The sequence below is a fragment of the Chiloscyllium plagiosum genome, unplaced genomic scaffold (genome assembly GCF_037043375.1).
Source record: "Chiloscyllium plagiosum isolate Xiang-an unplaced genomic scaffold, Cpla_swu_hap1 HiC_scaffold_50, whole genome shotgun sequence".
NCBI lineage: Eukaryota > Metazoa > Chordata > Chondrichthyes > Orectolobiformes > Hemiscylliidae > Chiloscyllium > Chiloscyllium plagiosum.
The window spans coordinates 21,532,727-21,554,885 of record NW_028270188.1 but is presented as its reverse complement, the minus strand read 5'-3'; positions in this window follow the sequence as shown (position 1 = coordinate 21,554,885).

Below are 22,159 nucleotides of genomic sequence, written 5' to 3'. Positions count from 1 at the left end.
AAATGGGCGGTGACTGGGAGGTAAGGTCAGACCTGCAGGCCCGAGTGTGATGCTCGGTGAAATGTTTATGTTCGGTCTCCCTAATGCAGAGAACACCACATCATGAGCACCTGATGAAGTATAGTAGGTTGGAAGAGAGTTAGGTGAACCTCTTACTGAGCAGGAAGTACTGTTTAAAGCCCTATGAGGAGGTGGAGGAGGTGGTGTGCCAATAATTTTTGCATCTTTTGAAGTTGTAGAAGAAGGTACCTGGGGGTGATTTTGGTGAATAGATGGAGATAGGCCCGATAGTGGGATCCAAACCTAGTATACTGCATCTGGTTCACCAGATGTGGTCTTCAGTGCATTGGGAAGACCAAATGGAAATGAAGGGAATATTTTGCTGAGTATCTCAGTCGGGCTTGTCAGGGCCGATCTGGCCTCCTAGTCACTTCTTATTTCAATTCGTTCTCCCAATCTCTTTCTGACATGGCCATTCTTTGTCTGCTCCATTGCCACAATGACCCAAACCATAAATTGGAGGAACAAGATCGCAACTGTCACCTGTGCGGCCACACCCCAGCGACTCAACATTGAATTCGCCAATTTCAAATAACCTCCCTTTCAATCCCCTGACTCCCTTCCCAGGCCCTCCCCTACCTTCCATTCCTGTGAGCAATACTTTGTCCAGCTATCAATTAGATTCAGTTTTCCCATCACCAACCCGCTGATACCCTTTATCTGTGTTCATTTGTCCCCACCTCGCCACTCTACCTCCTCCTCTCTCACCCGCCCCTTTAGCTATAGACCTCTTACTTCCACCAATAGTCCTGACGAAGGGTTATATTCAAGGCGTTGATTTCTCAACGTCTTGATGCTGACTTGCTTATTCTGTTCTTCCAGCCTCCTGCGTGACTATTTTGGATTCCAACAGCTGCTGTTTTTCTTTTAAAAAAATATATTTTTGTGTAATAGGCAGGAGAGAGTGAATGTGTTGAGCCATTTGTTATCCAATAGGTCTGACGGGCTGAATGGCTTTCTTATCTTTCTGTAAAATAAGCTAGATTTGCTGAAGGGGTTCCTCTTTTTATTAACAGTGGAAATGTTTAGTGTCCAGCTATGCTTTTCACTAATGTTAGCGATACATTAACAAAACAAGCTTGAATGTTGTCCAGGTTTGATACTTTAATACCTTCGGAGTTGACTCATTGTTCTGAACATGACATAATCTTCACAGAACGTCCCCATCACTGATCGTATGACAGAGGGAAAGACATTGATGCAGCAACTGAAGATGTTAGTGCCGAAGAGCTACCCTAAGTATTGCCCACAGAGATAGCCAGGAATTGGGAGGATTGGATTGATGTCCACCAGCCCCATTATGTTCCGAATGGCCCAACCAGTGGGGAGTTTACAACTGATTCCCATCAAGTTCAATTTTGTTCAGTCTCCTTGACACCTTGCTCAGTCAATTACTGCCATGATGTCAGGGCCAATCACTCTGACGGTGTGTTCATATCTTTTGTTCATGTCAATTGGCCAAGGTATATGTGTGCGGACTGTTTCCTTCTCTCAGAGGGTAATGACGGTTGGGACCAGACAGGTAGGGGAGGCGACATCACTGAAATGTTTGGGGGTGGGAGTGTGTGTCAATGGATTTTGAACCGTTAGAGAGTCGAGGGCTCCAAAGAGGTGGGCATGAAAGAGAAATTGCGGCCGAGTGCAGATCAGCCCCGATCTTACTGAATTGAAAGACAGGCCTGAGGGGCTATGTAGCCTGCTGTTATTCCAGTATACCCTATAGACCAGACACTTTGTGGCCTCTTCCATTTCCTGTGTTACTGACTTCAAGTAGCTGAATAGACTAATCATGTTGCTGTGTAACTGGACACTGGTGCTGCATGATCTACTCTAGGTGCAGTTTTATAGACCCTGAGGGCTGATTGGCCTCATCCTGTAAGAGGAGGAGAAAGTGAGGTCTGCAGATGCTGGAGATCAGAGCTGGAAATGTGTTGCTGGAAAAGCGCAGCAGGTCAGGCAGCATCCAGGGAACAGGAGAATCGACGTTTCGGGCATAAGCCCTTCTTGAGGAATGGGGAAAGTTTGTCCAGCAGGCTAAGATAAAAGGTATGGAGGAGGGACTTGGGAGAGGGGCGTCGGAAATGTGATAGGTGGAAAGAGGTCAAGGTGAGGGTGATAGGTCAGACTAGGGCGGGGGTGAAGAGGTCAGGAAGAAGATCTCAGGTTAGGAAGGCGGTGCTGAATTTGATGGATTTGACTGAGACAGGGTGTGGGGAGGGGAAATGAGGAAACTGGTGAAATCCGAGTTCATCCCTTGTGGTTGGAGGGTTCCTAGCCGGAAGATGAGGCGTTCTTCCTCCAACTGTCGTTTTGTTGTGGTCTGACGATGGAGGAGTCCAAAGACCTGCATATCCTTGGTGGAGTGGGAGGGGGAATTGAAATGTTGAGCTACAGGGTGGTTGGGTTGGTTGGTCCGGGTGTCCCAGAGGTGTTCTCTGAAACGCGCGGCAAGTAGCCGGCCTGTCTCCCCAATATAGAGGAGGCCACATCGGGTGCAGAGGATGCAATAGATGATATGTGTGGAGGTGCAGGTGAATCTGTGGCGGATATGGAAGTTTCCTTTGGGGCCTTGGAGGGAGGAGAGGGGGGAGGTGTGGGCGCAAGTCTTGCACCTCCTGCGGTTGCAGTGGAAGGTGCCAGGAGTGGAGGTTGGGTTGGTGGGGGTGTGGATCTGACGAGGGAGTCACGGAGGGAGTGGTCTTTACGGAATGCTGATAGGGGAGGGGAGGGAAATATATCCTTGGTGGTGGGGTCCGTTTGGAGGAAGCGGAAATGATGGCGGATGATGCGCTGCATGGAGATTGGTGGGGTGGTAGGTGAGGACCAGTGGGGTTCTGTCCTGGTGGCGGTTGGAGGGCGGGGTTCAAGGGCGGAGGAGCGGGAAGTGGAAGAGATGCGGTGGAGGGCATCGTCGACCACGTCGGGGGGGAAATTGCGGTCCTTGAAGAAGGAGGCCATCTGGGTTGTGCGTTTTTGGAACTGGTCCTCCTGGGAGCAGATGCGGCGGAGTCGAAGGAATTGGGAGAATGGGATGGCGTTTTTACAGGGGGCAGGATGGGAGGAGGTGTAGTCCAGGGAGCTGTGGGAGTCGGTCGGTTTGTAGTAGATGTCTGTGTTGATTCGGTCGCCTGAGATGGAAATAGAAAGGTCGAGGAAGGGGAGGGAGGAATCTGAGACTGTCCAGGTGAATTTGAGGTCGGGGTGGAAGGTGTTGGTGAAGTGGATGAACTGTTCAACTTCCTCGTGGGAGCACGAGGCAGCGCCGATACAGTCATCGATGTAGCGGAGGAAAAGGTGGGGGGTGGGGCCAGTGTAGTTGCGGAAGATGGATTGTTCCACATATCCTACGAAGAGGCAGGCATAGCTGGGGCCCATGCGGGTGCCCATGGCTACTCCTTTCGTTTGGAGGAAGTGGGGGGATTGGAAGGAGAAGTTGTTCAGGGTGAGGACCAGTTCAGTCAGTCGAAGGAGGGTGTCAGTGGAAGGGTACTGGTCGGTACGGCCGGAAAGAAAGAAGCGGAGGGCTTTGAGTCCTTCGTGATGGGGGATGGAGGTGTACAGGGACTGGATGTCCATGGTGAAAATAAGGCGTTGGGGACCGGGGAAGCGAAAATCATGGAGCAGGTGGAGGGCATGGGTGGTGTCCCGAACGGAGGTGGGGAGGTCTTGGACTAAGGGGGACAGGACGGTGTCAAGGTACGCAGAGATGAGTTCGGTGGGGCAGGAGCAGGCGGAGACAATGGGTCGGCCGGGGCAGTCTGGTTTGTGGATTTTGGGCAGGAGGTAGAAGCGGGTGGTGCGGGGTTGTGGGACTATGAGGTTGGAGGCGGTGGATGGGAGATCACCCGAGGTGATGAGGTTATGGACGGTCTGGGAGATGATGGTTTGGTGATGGGGTCCTGGTCAAGGGGGCAGTATGAGGAGGTATCTGCGAGCTGGCGTTTGGCCTCAGCGGTGTAGAGGTCGGTGTGCCAAACTACTACCGCGCCTCCCTTGTCTGCTGGTTTGATAGTGAGGTTGAGGTTGCAACGAAGTGAGTGGAGGGCTGCGCGTTCCGAGGGTGAGAGGTTGGAGTGGGTGAGTGAGGTGAGGGAGTTCAGGTGGCGTTAATATCGCGGCGGCAGTTGGCTATGAAGAGGTCGAGGGCAGGTAGAAGGCCAGCATCGGGTGTCCAGGTGGATGGGGTGTGTTGGAGGCGGGGGAAGAGGTCGTCAGAGGATGGGCAGGAGTCTTGGTTAAAGAAGTAGGCACGGAGGTGAAGGCGGCGGAAGAATTGTTCGATGTCACGCCGCGTGTTGAAGTCATTAATCCGGGAGCGTAGGGGAATGAAGGTGAGGCCCCTGCTGAGTACTGATCATTCATCCTCAGAGAGGGGTAGGTCTGGAGGGATAGTGAAAACACGGCAGGGCTGGGAGCTAGGACCTGGTGTGGGGCTGGAGGTGGGTGTGGGGGCGGGGACGGGGATCGGCGTGGGGGCGGGGTTGGGCGTGGTGACGGCGATAGGCGAAGGGACGGGGTTAGACGTGGTGACGGAAATAGGCGTGGGGGCGGGGATAGGCATGCAGTCGGAGATCGGCGAAGGGGCGGGGTTAGGCGAGGTGACGGAACTCGCCGGGGGGGCGGGGTTAGGCGTGGAGATCGGCGTGGGGGCGGAGACACATGCGGCGCTGTGGGCGTGTAGGTCAGTGACGTCAGTGGGGGCGGAAGTGGCTGCGGCGACCGCAGAGACAGAGTTATTCCCCAGAGCCGTGGAGGTCGCGAATCTGCCGGCGATTGTCTTCATGGCGATCGCGGAGGCGCTTGTCTGGGCGGCGATCGCGGAGGCGGTTGTTTGGGCGGCGATCGCGGAGGCTTCGAGGTCGGTGGGGGCGGAGGTGAGGTCATCGTCGGCGGCGGCGGCAACTATTCCCGCGGGCGATGTATCGGCCGCGTGTGTAATGGCGCCAGACTGATTTCGGAGGCCGATGGAAGATTCTGGAACAGTTGAGGAATCCGGAGTGTGGGGGTAAGTACATGAAGGTTTTTGGTACTTACTGTCTTTGATTTCCGATATGGCCAGGAAGAACTGTTTGTTTAGTTTATGGATCCTTCTGTGGATGAAAAACAGTAGAGGTCCTTTGCAGGTCTGTGAGAGTGTTGTCCTGAGCTGGGGTAGGTCGAGTTGCAGGGAATGTAGGTAGCGGTGCTTGGCTGCAAGCGTGGAGCGGAGGATCCGGAGGGAGGTCTGTTGCTGGAGACTTTGTATTTGTTGTAGGTACTGGTTGTCCTGGTTGGGTCCAAGTTTTGTTGGTCGGAACGTAGTCCGGAGACCGTGCGGGATAAGTCGGTTCCGTAGGCAGGTGCTGAGGAAGGAGATGCGGCTGTGGTAGCGAGTCTCTTTGAGAATGTGGCTGAAGAGCTTCTGTGCAGAGGAGATGACCTGGGGGGTGCAGTGAGAGAGGGACTCACTGAAATCTTTGTAGATGGAGGAAGAGAGCTTATCGGAAATCAAAGACAGTAAGTACCAAAAACTTTCATGTACTTACCCCCACACTCCGGATTCCTCAACTGTTCCAGAATCTTCCTTCGGCCTCCGAAATCAGTCTGGCGCCATTACACACGCGGCCGCTACATCGCCCGCGGCAATAGCTGCCGCCGCCGCCGACGATGACCTCACCACCGCGCCCACCGACCTCGCAGCCTCCGCGATCGCCGCCCAAACAACCGCCTCCGCGATCGCCGCCCAGACAACCGCCTCCGCGATCGCCATGAAGACAATCGCCGGCAGATTCGCGATCTCCACGGCTATGGGGAATAACTCTGTCTCTGCGGTCGCCGCAGCCACTTCCGCCCCCACTGACGTCACTAACCTACACGCCCACAACGCCGCATGTGTCTCCGCCCCCACGCTGATCTCCACGCCTAACCCCGCCCCCCCGGCGAGTTCCGTCACCTCGCCTAACCCCGCCCCTTAGCCGATCTCCGACTGCATGCCTAACCCCGCCCCCACGCCTATTTCCGTCACCACGTCTATCGCCTTCGCCTATCGCCATCACCACGCCCAACCCCGCCCCAACACCGATCCACGTCCCCGCCCCCAGACCTAACCCCACCCCCACACCCACCTCCAGCCCCACACCAGGTCCTCGCTCCCAGCCCTGCCGTGTTTTCACTATCCCTCCAGACCTACCCCTCTCTGAGGATGAAAGATCAGTCCTCAGCAGGGGCCTCACCTTCATTCCCCTATGCTCCCGGATTAATGAATTCAACACGCGGCGTGACATCGAACAATTCTTCTGCCGCCTTCGCCTCCGTGCCTACTTCTTTAACCAAGACTCCCGCCCACTCTCTGACGACACCTTCTCCCGCCTCCAACACACCCCATCCACCTGGACACTCCGTGCTGGCCTTCTACCTGCCCTCGACCTCTTCATAGCCAACTGCCGCCGCGATATTAACCGCCACCTGAAGTGCCCCACCCCACTCACCCACTCCAACCTCTCACCCTCGGAACGCGCAGCCCTCCACTCACTCCGTTGCAACCCCAACCTCACTATCAAACCAGCAGACAAGGGAGGCGCGGTAGTAGTTTGGCGCACCGACCTCGACACCGCTGAGGCCAAATGCCAGCTCGCAGATACCTCCTCCTACTGCCCCCTTGACCAGGACCCCACCACCAAACGATCATCTCCCAGACCGTCCATAACCTCATCACCTCGGGTGATCTCCCATCCACCGCCACCAACCTCATAGTCCCACAACGCCGCACCTCCCGCCCAAAATCCACAAACCTGACTGCCCCGGCCGACCCATTGTCTCCGCCTGCTCCTGCCCCACCGAACTCATCTCTGCGTACCTTGACACCGTCCTGTCCCCCTTAGTCCAAGAACTCTCCACCTACATTCGGGACACCACCCATGCCCTCCACCTGCTCCATGATTTTCGCTTCCCCGGTCCCCAACGCCTTATTTTCACCATGGACATCCAGTCCCTGTACACCTCCATCCCCCATCACTAAGGACTCAAAGCCCTCCACTTCTTTCTTTCCCGCCGTACCGACCAGTACCCTTCCACTGGCACTCTCCTTCAACTGACTGAACTGGTCCTCACCCTGAACAACTTCTCCTTCCAATCCTCCCACTTCCTCCAAACGAAAGGAGTAGCCATGGGCACCCGCATGGGCCCCAGCTATGCCTGCCTCTTCGTAGGATATGTGGAACAATCCATCTTCCGCAACTACACTGGCCCCACCCCCCACCTTTTCCTCCGCTACATCGATGACTGTATCGGCGCCGCCTCGTGCTCCCACGAGGAAGTTGAACAGTTCATCCACTTCACCAACACCTTCTACCCCGACCTCAAATTCACCTGGACAGTCTCAGATTCCTCCCTCCCCTTCCTCGACCTTTCTATTTCCATCTCTGGCGACCGAATCAACACAGACATCGACTAAAATCCGACCGACTCCCACAGCTACCTGGACTACACCTTCTCCCATCCTGCCCCCTGTAAAAACGCCATCCCATTCTCCCAATTCCTTCGACTCCGCCGCATCTGCTCCCAGGAGGACCAGTTCCAAAAACGCACAACCCAGGTGGCCTCCTTCTTCAAGGACCGCAATTTCCCCCCCGACGTGGTCGACGATGCCCTCCACCGCAACTCTTCCACTTCCTGCTCCTCCGCCCTTGAACCCCGCCCCTCCAAACGCCACCAGGACAGAACGCCACTGGTCCTCACCTACCACCCCACCAATCTCCATGTACAGCGCATCATCCGCCGTCATTTCCACTACCTCCAAACGGACCCCACCACCAAGGATATATTTCCCTCCCCTCCCCTATCAGCATTCCATAAAGACCACTCCCTCCGTGACTCCCTCGTCAGATCCACACCCCCCACCAACCCAACCTCCACTCCCGGCACCTTCCCCTGCAACCGCAGGAGGTGCAAGACTTGCACCCACACCTCCCCCCTCACCTCCCTCCAATGCCCCAAAGGAAACTTCCATATCCGCCACAGATTCACCTGCACCTCCACACATATCATCTATTGCATCCTCTGCACCCAATGTGGCCTCCTCTATATTGGGGAGACAGGCCGGCTACTTGCGGAGCGTTTCAGAGAACACCTCTGGGACACCCGGACCAACCAACCCAACCACTCTGTAGCTCAACATTTCAATTCCCCCTCCCACTCCACCAAGGATATGCAGGTCTTTGGACTCCTCCATCGTCAGACCACAACAAAACGACAGTTGGAGGAAGAACGCCTCATCTTCCGGCTAGGAACCCTCCAACCACAAGGGATGAACTCGGATTTCACCAGTTTCCTCATTTCCCCTCCCCCCACCCTGTCTCAGTCAAATCCATCAAATTCAGCACCGCCTTCCTAACCTGAGATCTTCTTCCCGACCTCTCCGCCCCCACCCCAGTCTGACCTATCACCCTCACCTTGACCTCTTTCCACCTATCACATTTCCGACGCCCCTCTCCCAAGTCCCTCCTCCCTACCTTTTATCTTAGCCTGCTGGACACACTTTCCCCATTCCTCAAGAAGGGCTTATGCCCGAAACGTCGATTCTCCTGTTCCCTGGATGTTGCCTGACCTGCTGCGCTTTTCCAGCAACACATTTCCAGCTCCTCCTGTAACAGGTAAGGATCGCAACATTTATCCACTTTCAAACATTCTAATATGTCCAAAATCTCCTCTTGGCTGTTGTCCAAAGCCTCTCGTGTCAAGGCCTTACTGCTTACATTGCTACCACCGGCATGTCTCTCTCCCCCTCCACATTTAGTTTTGGTCAGGGAAGGAAGGAGACACTACAGTGACGTAGACTTTGGGCCGTCAGCACTCCTTGACATCTGTCCCCTGGTGTCACGGAGGGGCCAGGTGTGTTAACACAGGACCCTGTGTTAATCGGCTCCCTAGTGCAGGTCGCTGCTTGGCCTTCTAGAGAGTCTTTCTAAAGTCTTCTTCCTGGAAGGGGTGACTGTGTCGATGCAAATTCTCACCCCGTCAGGCAATCCGTATTGTCGCAGTCCTCTGGTCCTTTCCGTCTGTTAGTATCGCGTTTATGAATTCCTTGAATCTCTCGATTGTATTCCAAACTGTGTCTCACTCCATGGTGAGAGAGGTAGATGTTCTTGTGGATTCAGGGCTATTGGAAAAAAACACCATTAGAAATAGGGGCAACAATATGTCTATCCGCTCACTGAGTCTGCTTTTCCTTTGATTAAGTTATATTTACTTTGATAATGCCCCATTCCACTTTCCTGCAATTTCCCCGTAACGCTTGTATAAAAATCTGTCTGTCTCAGCCTTGAATATATTTAATGATCCAGCTTCAACAGCCCTCTGAATTTTCTACAATTGTTTCCCTTTCACTGATGTGAGACGTGGTGGTCTTTAATCTGGGGATGTGCCCAATCTTTATCTTGCACCAACTTCCAATTCTTCCTCAGTTCCTATATCAATTCGCTCACGGGTCACACAGTCAATCTCCCTGAATCCAAGAACTGCTTCTGCAATCTGAAGACCGATTGGTTGGATGTACATAACATATTCTCTGGCTTTGTGAACAGGCTGTCCCCTTGGTTCCAGTACTCTCCATTCTTTCTCGGGTTAAGCTCTTCCCCTTAATAAACAAAACAAAATGACTCTGGATTCTCGCTAATCTTACCCGCTAATATTTAATCAACCCTACTTCTGCTCTTCCACTGACTTTTTAAGCTTAGCCCTACACGTTCTATATTCTTTTAAAAAACCCCATTAACCTGCTCACTTGATACCTGTTTAAGCTTTTCTTTCCTTTCTTCATTCTGTTCGGAATTTGTGTCGACATCTGAAGTTCTTTGGGCTTGTTTTCCTAAATTTTATCTGCGGTTTAACATGCTGGGCTGACACGGTCATCAATTCCATTTTGATCAAATCATTCCCCAACCCCCGCCCCATCTTGTTCTGCTATAGTTTCACCCAGAAGCAACTGCACTTGGCCAGATCCTGTCATCTGTTTTCATAAAATCTGTCTCCCCAATCCAAAAAGCTTTTATTTTTCAAAAATTTGGGGGGTCTTTTCCTTAGCAAACTCAAATTTGTGATGTCACGGTCACAGGTCGTCTAATGCTCTCCTACCTTTGCCTGGAACAGCTGACTGGCTTCGTTTCCCACAGTGAGGCCCAGAACTGCACTGCCCTTTGTTGTATCTTCTCGGTGTTGATAGAAGAAGCTCTCTGGAATATAGTTCAAAGCACCTGCCCCCTCTTTAAAAAAGTTATCACTGCCCGAATGAATATTTGGAATTGAAATGCCTGAATATAATGATCAAATGATTGTTTTAACACACCTCAATAACTTGGTTAATACCGTACTCGGTATATGCTCCCTACTTTTCATAATCTGGGGGTCTATAATATATCCATAGCAGTGTTTCTGTCATGGTTTTGATCCTGAGCTCTAGACACCAAGCCTCATTAGAAGATCCTTTCAAGATATCGTCCCTTCTTACGCCAGTAACTGACTCCATAATTAATAAGGCAACACCACGTCCTTTTTTAACCTCGCTGCTGTCCTGACTATAATTCTGGTACCACAGAATATTGAGTTGTCAGCCCTGACCTCCCCCAAACATATCTCAGAAATGGCAAAAAATGTCACACTTCTACATGTCACCTCGTTTCTTTATCATGTCTGTCTGTCTGTTAATATTACCAGCATTAAGGTAAAGCACATCCAACCTGGAATATATCATCTGGAATACTCTGTATCTTGGAGGTCTTCAGCCATTAATTGTTCGTTATCAATCTGTCCAATTCATGAACAAAAACTGTAACACTGTGACTTAATGAATATTTGTTGAATTATAATTTCGTTTTTAGTAAATGTGTTCATCAAATGCAACTTTCCAGAATTGAATGGGTTTCAGTTGATTAGTTCCTTGCTCAGTGTGCATGTGGGACAGCGCTCAGTAATGGAGAATGTGAGGACTGCAGATCCTGGTGATCACAGTCGCAAAGTGTAGCGCTGGAAAAACACAGGCAGTCAGTCAGCATCTGAGGGGTAGCAGAGTCGAAGCTTTGAGCATCTGCCCTTCCCATATTTTCCATTCCATAATACACAGGATATTAGGAACCATGCATGCTCAGGAAAGCAGCACTGTACAGAGCCCTGAAATGGAAAGCAGCCAAACAGTTGGTTGGACGGGGCGTAAACAAGTTGAGGTGAAATACAGACTGATTGAACATAAAAATAGAAAAATCACTCGACGAGAAGTTAAACACCCGAGGTTACTACAGGAAGAGAGGCAAGAGATTTATGTGCATTTGGCGATGATCTTTGTGTCTTCACTCTCCATTGGAGTAGCGTCGGATGATTGGAGAGTTGCAAATGTTCCTCCCTTGGTCAGGAAAGGAAACAGGGCTTGTCCTGAAAATAAGCTGAAAATGTGTTGCTGGAATAGCGCAGCCGGTCAGGCAGCATCTAAGGAGCAATAGAATCGACGTTTCGGGCATAAGCCCTTCTTCAGGCATTCCTGAAGAATGGTTTATGCCCGAAACGTCGATTCTCCTGCATTCCTGAAGAAGGGCTTATGCTCGAAACATTGATTCTCCTGCTCCTGAAGAAGGGCTTATGCCCGAAACGTCGATTCGCCTGCTCCTTGCATGCTGCCTGACCTGCTGCGCTTTTCCAGCAACACATTTTCAGCTCTGATCTCCAGCATCTGCATTCCACACTTTCTCCTCTTGTCCTGAGAATGACAGACCAGTCAGTCTTACATCAGTATTGGGCAAAGTATTGGAAAGGATTCTCAAAAACCATAGTTTGATTAGAAATAGTCAGCATGGTTTTGTGAGGGGCAGGTCATACCTCACAACTTTTATTGGACTCTTTGAGGATGGGATTAAGCACACTGAAGAAGGTAGAGCAGTGAATGCGGAGTGCATGGATTTTAACAAGGTGTTTGATAAGCTTCCCCGTGGTAGTTTCATTTAGAAAGTAAGGAGGCATGGTATACAGGGAGACCTATCTGTCTGGATACAGAATTGAGGAGGTAAAAACAATGACTGCAGATGCTGGAAGCCAGATTCTGGATTAGTGGTGCTAGAAGAGCACAGCAGTTCAGGCAGCATCCAAGGAGCTTCAAAATCGACTTTTCGGGCAAAAGCCCTTCATCAGGAATAATCAGGATTTTATTCCTGATGAAAGGCTTTTGCCCGAAACGTCGATTTCAAAGCTCCTTGGATGCTGCCTGAACTGCTGTGCTCTTCCAGCACCACTAATCCAGAATCTGGATACAGAATTGGCTAGCCCATAGCATACAGAGGGTAGTGATAAATGGGAAATATTGAGTGTGGAACTAGATGACCAGTGGTGTTCCGTAAGGATCGGTTCTGGGGCCTCTGTTCGTTTGTGAATTTGATAAATGGCTTGGATGACGAAGTGGAATGGTAGGTTCGTAAGTTTGATGATGTAACACAGGTTGGTGGAATTGTGGATAGTGGTAAGAGCTGTTATAGTTTGCAACAGGACTTTGACTGGATGCAGGACTCGGCTGCTAATTGGCAGATGGTGTTCAATATTGAAAAGTGGGGTACGATTCATTTTAGAAGGTCGATTTAGAATGCAGAATACAGGGTTAAAGGCAGGGTTCTTACATTATGGAGGATCGGGGGAATAATATGGTCCATGGCATAGCTCCCACGAAGTTGCTACCCAGGTTTGTACGGTTGTTAAGAAGGTGTTTGATGTGTTCATTAGCCGAGGGATTGAGTTTAAAAGCTGCAAGGTTATGCTGCTACTCTATGGAGCCCTGGTGAGTTCACAGTTAGAATATTGTGATTAGTTCTGGTTGCCTCGTTGTCGGAATGATGTGCAAGTTTTAGTGAGATTGCTGAGGAGATTTATCAAAATGCTGCCTGGACTGGCGGGCATGCCTTACAAAGAAAATTTGAGGGAGCTAAGGTGTTTTCTTCATTGGAACGAAGAAGAATGGAACGTGACTTGACAGGGGTGTACGAGATGATGAGAGTCATAGATAGAGTGGATAGGCAGAGACTTTCTCCCAGGGAGAAAATGACTATCTCGAGTGGGCATGATTTTCAAGTAATTGCAGGAAGGTTTAGGGGAGATGTCAAAGGTACGATCTTTACACAGAGAGTGGTGTGTGTGTGCAATGAACAGCCAGCAGTTCTAGTAAAGTCAGCTATATTAGGGATATTTAATTAGATAGGCATATGAATGATAGTATAATGAGAAGTATGTAAGTTACTCTGTACTTCGACTAGGATAAAAGGTCGATGGAACTTCAAGGACCGAAGGCCCTGCACTGTGCTACATTGTTCTATGTTTCCAGTTTCATCCAGCTTGTGTGAGGGAATGATGTGTGTGAGAGCAGGAAACTTTAGAGGGGTGTAAGGCCAAACCTCCAGTTATGGTGTATTTTGTTACAGTTACCTGAAAGCCAGTATAATCTGTGTGGTTACTTTGCCTAGACAGAATCCGCCAAGTTCAGTTATAAATGTGATTTGTGGATTGCCGTTTGCTGCTGGTTACCTCACATACATTCGACTGTGGGACTCATATAGTAATCTCTGATCATTCATAGAGATGTACAATTTTATTTTGATACTGGAGAATGTGAAGGTGACATTTATTGGATATGGCTTTAGACACAAGGCACAGCAATAGATTGTAAATTTGTTAACGTTTTCACCCATGTCTGGTCCGGGGTGCAGATGTATGGAGTCTGGGAGGCAGATCAGGTTTCATCACCGTCGGAAAGTTGTACTGTGCGATTCTGGCTCTCCACGTCAACAAGTCTGATCTCTTGTGCACCTGTGTCAACAAGTGCATATCCAAATGCTTCTGGGAAAGTTTATGAGATTACCTGCTCAAGGGTTTGGCACCTTGCACTGATTATGTCTCTTCACATCTTTCTTCTCCCACTCCCACTGTAAGTTACACCAGTTCCCTAGTTGCTCCCACTTTCACTGGCCATTCCTTTCCCTTTTTGCTTTTCAACTGGGATGATGAGAACTGCTGCCTTCTGTGCTGCTATTGGTAATTAGTGAATGATGAGATTTGGATGATCAATGTCCAATAGGAACAGACAATAATGTGTCTGTCACTGTCTAATGCACCGTGAACAAGCTGGTTTTGTTCCCCACACAGATTGTAACTTTTTTTCTGTCTCTATGTCACAACGCTGAACCAAACAGCCTCATCACAAATAGGATGAACCTCTCCTCAGAATCAGACGTTCATGCATCAGTTTTTCCTTAAACGTTGTGAGGGCATTGACCACATTGTTCGAACAACCCGTGTTCTATCATTTTGCTCTTTACCATTTTAACTGATTTTCCAATTTCATTTGAGGGTTATATCAGAGTAACTTTCCTTGTATCAAAGTAATATTTGACTCATGTAGTATCATCCACCATCAGCAAACTGTGGTTAATGGAAATCAGAGGAAATTGTGTGCTGGTAATTTCCTCAGTGAACAATGACCCCTTCCCTAGAGGTATTGGGAATATCAAATAAGCTCTGCCCGTGCTGGTGGCTTCCAAAACTATGGATGGATTTGTCTTATTAATAACATCAAAATACACCTGTTTTCACAGTTTGGTCTAAAGTCTCAGAAAAGTAAGACCTTGCTAGTTGAATGTCACCCCAATGAAATCAGACCATTACAATAAGATAACGATTCCGATTATTTTCAATCAGTTACTTTCTGAGGACTGATCGTGCGATGTCAGTGCCACTGAAATCGATATTTTCTCTGTCCAACGGCATCACATCACATTGGCTCAAGGCTGCATTATTCCCCAATTCTACTTCATTCTCCAGTTCATTTGCCATGCTCACCAGATATACGAGGCCCACAAGACGGAATAACTCAGAGATGCCTAGGAGCCTCTGGAACCTGCCAGCCCACCCATGCCCTGCAATCTGAGTCCATCCCCTCCCTCAAGCCTGTCGTGTATTCACCATTCCTCCGACCTTCCACGCTCTAATGCTGAATGTTCTGTACTCAATAATGGTCTCAGCTTTATCCCTCTGTGCCCCACTTCAATGAATTTCAGAAATGACATAATGCTGAACTTTTCTTCCACCGTCTTCTCCTCGGCGTCCGCTTCTTTGGGCAAGATTCCACTCCCCATCCCATAGCCCCTTCGCCTAGCTCCAACACTATCCCTCCACCTTGACCCATTCCTCTGGCGTTTACTTGAATTCAATCTATTCATTGAGAATGCTCCATGTGAGTCTTAAATTCTCTGTATCCGCTCACCCTATCCAACCTATCACCATCTGAACAGACTGTATGCTGTCTGCTTCGATCCAACCCTGACTGTGTCATTCAGCCTGTGCCGATAAGGGTGGTGCTGCTGTAGTCTAGTGGACTCACCTCTACATTTCAGAGGCTGAGTGCCAGCTTTCAGATACCTCTAATTGTTACCTACTGTTCTATAACCCTACCATGGCACATCAGGCTATGTTATTAACAATCTGACCACATTTTATCTGTAGAATCCCTCCCCCTCGACCCCCACCCACCCCCACCACATAACAGTCCCAAGGCTGATGGTCCTTTGATAGAAGAATTCGCTTATATCTCCTCCTGAAAATCCACAAACAGAACTGCCCATGCAGACCCATTGCTTTAGCCTGCTCCTGCTAAACAGAGGGGGTGCATGGATACATACGTGGGCCTATGTTATACCTGCTCCTTCATGTGGTACGTAGACCATTCTTTGTTCCAGTTCTATTCCAGCACCCATCCAAAACTCTTTCTCCTATACGAAGATGATATCAACGCTGCTGCTCCTCTCTCTTGTCCAGAATTGGAAAAGTTCATCGTTTCCAATTTGCACCCCTCTCTCACTTTCACACTTTCTAGCTCTGACTCCTCCCTTCCTTTCCTCGACCTCTCTGCTTCTATTTCTGGGGATAGCCCTTTCACTGATATGCAGTATTAATCCACTGACTCACACAAATGCCTAGAGTATGAATCCTCGCTCTCTGTTTCCTGCAAAGACTCAATTCCCTTCCCCAAGTTCCTCTATCTCCACCGCATTGGTCCTGATGACGATAATTTCTAAAAGGTAGCCTCTGAAATGTCCACCTTCTTCCTCAACCGAGAATTCCCCAGAACTGTTCTCGACAGGGCCCTCAACCAGTTCTGACCCAACTCCTGCACTTCTACCCTCACCCTCCCTTCTCCCGCCTGCAACAGCGTTCGAGTTCTGCTTGTCCTTACCTACCATCCCACCGGCATTCACATGCAGAAGATCATCAGTCTGCATTCCCCCACCTCCAGCGAGATGCTACCACTAGACACATATTTGCCTCCTCTCCCTTTTCCGCTCCGGAAGTGAACATTTCCTCCTAGTTCACTCGTTATTCACAGCCCACACCTCCCCTCAACTCCCCCAGCCCCCACGACAGGTACACTGCACTTTCCCCCGCCGGAGGTGTTACGCTTTCCCATTTACCTTCTCCCTCGTCACTATCCAAAGGCCAAACATACCTTCCAGGTGAAGCAGCATCCAACCAACATTTCCCACCATCCGGTCTACTACATTCGCTGCTCAAATTGTGGTCTGCTCTACATTGGGGAAACTAAAGGTAGACTGGGTGACCACTTCACAGTATATCCAAGCTGTACCTATGCAAAGGACCCTGATTTTCCAGTTGCCTGCCAGTTTAATACCCCATCCTGTTCCCTGGCCAATATCTCTGTGGCAGGCTTGCTGCAGTGTTCCAGGACATTTCAACGCAAGCTGGAAGAACAACACCTCATTTTCCGCGTTTGGACCGTGCAGTCCTTCAGACTCAAAATAATGTTCAATAATTATAGGGACTGAACTCCTCAATGCCCCCTACCCATACACCAGGCCTAGTTCTCACGTGACCTTCCATTACTCACCCCCTATTGTTAGCTACTAACAGTCTCCATTAACAGCTATTCAGTCTCTGCTGAATATTAATCAACATTTTCAGGGCTACCATCAGTTCTGATGAAGGATCACTGAATTAGAAACGTTAATTCTGATTTCTCTGCACTGCTGCTGCAGATCTTTTGCAGCAAATTCTGGTTTTGTTTCAACAATGTCTTACAATGGTCTTGCATCACAATGCAACACATCATAGATATTTCGAGCTCTGTCAAACATAGTAACTTTGTAATTTGTCATTTAATGTCCACAAACAAATATTTGAGATTCAACTGAGATAGCAGCTTTGATTATATCGTTCAGGTCAGTCAACGTGTCATAGTTCAGAAAGAAAAAGAAATCGATAGAGGGAAACTCAGCAGGTCTGGCAACCTCTGAGCAGAGATACACAGAATTAACCTTTGATTTCAATATAACGTTTTCAGAACAGTGTCACATCATATTCGATACGTTAACTCTGTTTCTCTCTGCAGATACTTCCTCATCTGTTGCGCTTCTACCATCATGTTCTGTTTGTAATTCATGTTTCAGTATCACTATATTTCATGTTTCGTGACAGGGTTACATTTTGAATTTAGTTACATATGGACAATGTAGTCCTTCCCCTGTTCCTATTATAGTTGGTGTGTCTTGTGACACCTGTGTTACGGCCGAAATCTGTTTCTTCTTTAAATTTAAAGGAAATAAAGAATATATTTCTTATTATCCTGTAAATCCCAGGAACTCCACTTTGTTTTGAAAGTCATTTTAGAGGCAGCTGAAATTTCATGACATCATAGGAATAGATTTTTGATGGTGAAGCACTCTGTGACCTTCGTTGAACCGGCTTGTCTACCCCACCTCCAAAGACTTTGATTACATATCACAGAACTATTTACAGCAAAAGTGGGGGAAACTCAGCCCATCGTCTCTTCCAGCTTGGAATGGCTATATCTCTACTGTTAGTCTCCTGTATTGTCCCCATTGCCCTTCAAATATTGTTACGAGTGTTTGCTTTTAATTTTAAGTATTCTGCCAGATATGAACAATATGATAAATCTCAAACATAAAGAAAAACAGAACTTAGAGGGCAAGCTCAGCAGGTCTGGCAGTATCTGTTAAGAGAAATCAAAGTTAATGTTTCAGGTCCGGTGACCCTACTTGATGTGTATTCCCAATGATTAAATAGTATTTATATAAAATATAGTTCAATTTATCACATTTAATGTTCTCCTTTTAGTTCACATTGTCATTCAGCATTGTATCCCCCAAATGTTGGCTGTTTCCTTGCTATGCATTAGATTTAATTCTGTCTGTCAGAAAGAGGGATGATGACTGGGGAATATCATTGTACACCCCATGCAGTCTCCACAGCCATTGCTCCCATTCCACCCGATCTCCCAGCCAATAACATGTTCATTCAAACCTGACTCATTCATTCATAAGTCTAAATATATACGTTCATTGTAATTATCATTTTTAGTGTTGGACTGAGGCCAAAATGCGTAAAAAAGTATGGTTTGCAGCAAATGAAACTGCATTTAGAAGTCTGTCAATTGAAATAAATAAATTACTGAAGCATATTCCCTATGGAAGTTCCAAACTTGCCTTGTAAGAGCAGTGAGAGGAACATTTGGAGAAGTCCACACTTCCTGTCTATGTTCAGGACAACTGTGCCCAATGACAGTCTGTTCGCTAGCGTTTGTTCCCGTCGAGGAGAGATTCGCACAGAAACAACATCCTGATTATGTTTCCTTTGGGGGGTGGAGGGATTTTTGGAGAGATGGTTACAGCATAATAAACGGACAACAGAGCAGAATCATGTAGCCTACGAAAAGAAAGTATTCTTATTCTCCCTCACAACTGACTTCCCTAGAGCAATTGGTGATGGGAGATGTGACTAATAGCCAGCAATGACAACATGTAGGCCAGTCCAGATATATTGTGAACGAATGTGCTGTATTGAAAGCTGTATTGCTCTGACTATGATTGATGTCAGTCTCCATGCAATGCAACTGTGTCACTGGAGGATTTTCCTCTCCTATTCGTAAGAGGCTTCATTCAGTGCGTTATCACACTGTAGTAACAGATGCATCAGCTCCAACAGTAACAGAGATCAACAGCTGCACAGATCTGAATCCGAGAATAGCGGACTGGAACATGACAACAATGGAGAGGAGGTTTCCCTTGAGTCTTTTAAAGATTTCCCTCTCTTGGGGATTTCTACCATAGCGGATATCAGCAGGTCTGATGACTATTCTGGGCGGGTGGAGGGTGTGCTACTCACCTACTCTCGCTATTGTTGGTGTTCTCTACCTCTGTCCATTCATTAATCCCATAAACAAGTTTGAACTTCGTTGCAATTTCTGTTATCTGTATTTGTCAGAGAAAGAAACTATTGTCTTCAGTTTCAATTACTGCCTCCATTCATTACTCATGAATTGCAGACCACTCCCTCACAAACATCTGCAAACAAAACTGTGCAAAACCTCGAGATCCATTTTTTGCCCTGAACTGGTTTATGTCTCCAGTTCTTTCTGTCACCAAACCTGTCTACTCCCAGCTCCTAATATCGCCTATCTTCATCTCTGTGTCAGTATTGTTGCTGAACAAACGATTGGCTGCACGTTGGTAAAATTCAGACTTAATATTTCAAGCTCTCATCTGACCACTTTTCCGATTACAAATATTTCGATCACAAAATTGTTCTTGTCTCGGAAGTTACTTCATGATTAGGACAATGTATGAATGTAGGAATGTCGCTGGATGGAATTCAGAAGCAACGCTTATTAAACAAAAGATATTGTTTCAAATGATTTGTTTCAAGTCCACTACAGCTGATGACAGAATTTAAATAAAAATGATAAGAAATGGAAGAAAAGTGAATTTCACAAAAACCAAACCTAAAAGCAACTTTCTGTCTGAAAACCTTCATCTGTCACTGATCACCTTCGGTAAAGAAATCTAATGTTATTACCTGGTCTGAGTTAATTATGACTTGAGACCCATGACAATGTGCTTAACTTTATATTGGCTTGTGGAATGGCCTCAGAATCAGGGTAATTAGTGATGGTAACCGAATGCTGCCCTTCCCACGAACGCCAACATCCCACGAATTAACAAAATTGAAGGTGAAATCAAATAAAGGAAGTAGCTGAAAATCTGCAATTATAGATAGAAATGCAAAGAAACGAACAGAAAGTGCTGGGAAACTTTCCTGAACTGAAAGCAGCTGGAAAGGAGCGTGATTAATACCGTTGACAAGGAAGTCTGCTTTGAAGGGGAGGAGGAATCAATAGAGAAAGAGAGATATAGAAGAAAAAAGAGCAAACAAAGAGAATGATGGTCAGCTGGGTTGGAAATAAAATGTGTGATTCACGTCATTTATTTTTCACCTTTCCCATCTTCCTGAATATCATGCCCTTGTAAATACAGGTATCCCCCGCTTTTCAAAAATTCGCTTTTCGCCACTTCCCTTTCCGAATGACTTACATTATGACATTGTTTCGTGAACCAAAAGAAATCCGAACAGGATTTTCATTTTTACGAAGAAAGCCGGAAGTATTCCCATATAAATCAGTGCTACTGCACTATATACCATATCCGCTTGCGAACGGTTTTGTAAGAACAGTCGACTTACAAATAGTGAGAGAAAACTAAATATATCTAAGATCATGTTTAAAGCGATTTGATTCCCTCTGTCTGTCCTTCCTAAGTGTGGTCATCTTCTGTATTCATTAATGGGATATGGGTATCTCTGACTGGGGCAGCATTAGTTCATTTTTCCAGTTGCTCTTGAGAAGACCTTGAGCCACTGCAGTCCACGTGTTTGATCTGATTTGGTTTCGTTTATTTTAGTCAAATGTACAATGGAAAGGTTTGTTTTTATTGTGGTGAAGGCACATGACCCTAGACAAGAAAACAAAGATCACAGGGTCTTTGGACAGACTGAGGCATACAAGGTTAGAGCTTCACTGGAGGTGAGAAAAGTAAGATCGACATTAGCAAGATTAATATTATTTGAAAAGTGAGAGATGTCAATTTGTCAGTCTAATAATGGGAGGGAAAGAAGTGTTCCTGAGCATGCTGGTCAATGTTTTAAAACCTCTGTGTCTCTTTCCTGTTGGAAGAGGTTGTAGGAGATCACTACTGTTTTGGGAGAGATCTTTGATGTTGCCAGCCTTTTTGCGACAATGACAAGTATAAATGGATGGAAGGTTTTCTTTCGTGATGGGCTGGGCTGTGAACAAAACCGTCTGTAGTTTCTTATGGTTACCATGTCAGACCATTATGCACGTGAATAGAATTGAATTGCCAGTATACAGAGCACTGGGAGACGGGCGGTTTCAAAATAGTTATATGTAACAATTGGCTGTTAAATGGAATCCCACGTTCTGGTTGCTGTTTTGACAACAATTGAAATTTAACTGATAATTTTAAAATACGTCCTCTATACCAATACCTTGTTGAGTGTATTTTATTGCCAACATTGAACCAATGAGCCATCGCCTGCTTCAAACGAATAGAGAAACCATCACCATCACAACGAAGGAGAAAGAGACAGAAACAAAGGGAAGGAGAGAGAGAGCACAGCGAGGGAAACAGATGGACACTCAGTCAAAGAGAGAAAAGAAACAAAACAAGGAAACAAACAGTCACATGTGCGGGGAGAAGGGAAGATAATAGGTTCAGGGAAAGAAACAGAAGACAGGGAAAAGGAAAACACGGGGAAACAGTGTGAGAGAAACAGTGAGAGACAAAGGTCACAGGGAGCTGGGGATAGGGTCAAGGGGAGCTGGGGGATGGGAGGAGCTGGGGGTGAGGACCGAAGAGACCTGGGCGTGAGCAGTGGAGGAAGCTGGGGTTAGGGAGGTGAGGATTCATTTTGTCCTGTGCCAAGATGTCCAGGAAGATCATGGTAAGCATGGATGTAATGAACGATGGCTGTAAAATATGTCTGAAAGGCATATCGGTTATGCTGCACAGGGCGTGTGCTAAACCCTCGTGATCAATATGAACAAAATCAGCATTATCTGAGATTTGAGAGCCCATTCATCAGTTTAATAACAGCGAGGAAGCAGTTGTTCCTGAACTTACTGCTCTGTGTGTTCAAGCGTCTGTATCTTTTAGCCTGATGGACGAGGTTGTGGGCGATCTTTACAGGCATATGATGGGACTTTGGTCATGTTAGA